The 2,070-nt window shown below is 37.4% G+C and overlaps 1 long non-coding RNA gene across 1 annotated transcript; it reads left to right on the top strand.

Moving 5' to 3' along the window:
* LOC117773975 lies at positions 1-358 on the top strand. Its single transcript, XR_004616002.1, has 2 exons — positions 1-99; positions 189-358. It is a non-coding gene; the product is annotated as an uncharacterized LOC117773975 (long non-coding RNA).
* Positions 359-2,070: the final 1,712 nt, after the last annotated feature.

Genomic DNA, 2,070 nt, shown 5'->3' with positions numbered 1-2,070 from the left:
ACCCCGTTTCACCTGCTCCAGGATAAATGGAACCTGTCAGGAAACTTGCCTCCCAACAGAAGTCTCTGTTGGAACTCATCACTGTTATGGAGAGGCTTTGTAAGTTCAGATGCTCAGAAGAAGCAAATTAATAAATATTGTATATTTGTTTTCTCATGGAATTAAAGTATGTATTGTTTCTTTTTTAGCCCCAATTGTTGCAGACCCAAACCATAATCCAGCCAAGCTACAAGACTTGCCGAGTATCACAGATGATGGGACAGACAGAAGACATCGTTGTGGAGGATTTGCTTTGGCTGACTTGTTGCTGATTTGAATCTTGCTCCAATGGCTGAATAAAATATTACATTGAACATCTTCTCTTGTTTGTGTTTTGTCATTTAATGTGGAATCCCTTTACATAAGATAATTACATTTTCAACTAAAACTACAAATTAGTTTGGTATCCCATCGTCTTTCGTACATTTTACTATGCATACCTCTTTATATCTGTCTCCACCCTGACTCCTGTCCAATTTCATATTTTCTTTTCACTTATATTTGCTTCTTTATGTGATCTGTGGTTCATAAGAAACATGTCAGGCCGGCGTAGATCATTTCTTTTTGGTCCCAAACAAAGCGGAAGTGGAAACATTGCTTTCACAAACCACAAGATGCACACATGGTGAATCTTTTTGCACTAATTATTGTTAGTGACAATAATTAGTGACACATTATTGTCACTAACCTGAATTACCTTTCTGCCATACCCTTTATTCCAAAAATACCACAGGTTTCTCCATGTGGAGAACCCAACTATCAGACAGGAGACTGCAGCTGTGGTAGAGGAGTGCACAAAAGAGGAGTCTGAGTGTCCTTTATGCAAGAAATGTGCCTGCTCAGAGAAACAGCCATGAGGTTTGCCATGTGAGTGCAATCTCCTGTCAAACACTGGCAGCGCAAATATTTAAGTAACACACACACACACACACACACACACACACACACACACACACACACACACACACAATGACTTCAGAGGAAATTACATTGTCCCCTGAAGACTTACTCTAACATTAACCATAGTTACTACTTGCCTAAAACAAATCTTCACTTAATTATGAAAGGATTTTTGTTAATGGGACTTGCTTTTTGTCCCCATAAAGATGACAAGTCCCCAACATAAGTAATACCTATACCACACACTCGCACAAATGAGTGTATATATAATGTATAATGCATAGGCATTTGCATGACAGTATGTATGGGCAAATAATTTTTTGTCTGTACTTTCATTTGTTTCTTCTCATCAATGTTGTACTTACTGTTATGTTGTTGATGTTCTGAGTTACACGTGGCATCTATTGCACTTCTGTCCGTCTTGGGAGAGGGATCTATACAACATTTTTTTGAATGATTTATTGAATTTATTAATAATCATATTGATTCATTTACAGCACACATAAAATACTGAAAATCCCAAATAATATTGTTTGTTCATCTTTTACACTGGAAATGATAGTGTTGTACATAAACTCTTTATACATCATGTTTTAATGAGTGAAGTGGTGTTTCATGCTCTAACAACCCTGTTCCTCACTCTCTCTCTTCTACAGCTGACATTTCTGTTTGAGCAATAACCACTGAGGAGCAAAGATGACATTGATCAACAGGAAGAAATTCATCTATCACCGCACATTGTTACTTTTTGTTTGGTCTGCATTGCACGGAAAAAAGAAAATTCAACATAATTTCAATTATTTCACAACCTCTTTCTCCCATTCCCCCCCTCCTTCATCATTTGTGATCCCAACTCTAAAAAAGCAAGACACTTTAGATTTCCATCACCACTTTTATTCATAACTGAAACACTGCATCAACCAAGACAAGTACACAAACAGTGGCTATTTTACAGTTTGAAGTGCAGACAGGACAATGTGTGAAAGACAACATTTAACATTTCAGTGCTACAGGCGTATATCGTATATTTACATCAAAACAGGTGAGACAGTATGTGTTTGCAGCCCTCCTGCGTTATAACCCATGGTCCGTGGAAGATAAGACAATCTGACAGAAACCAAGAACATTACT

Source organism: Hippoglossus hippoglossus, chromosome 14 (assembly GCF_009819705.1).
Source record: "Hippoglossus hippoglossus isolate fHipHip1 chromosome 14, fHipHip1.pri, whole genome shotgun sequence".
In the NCBI taxonomy this organism is placed as follows: Eukaryota; Metazoa; Chordata; class Actinopteri; order Pleuronectiformes; family Pleuronectidae; genus Hippoglossus; species Hippoglossus hippoglossus.
Note: the sequence above shows the minus strand (reverse complement) of the source record. Positions and strands in the feature narration are given on the sequence as shown.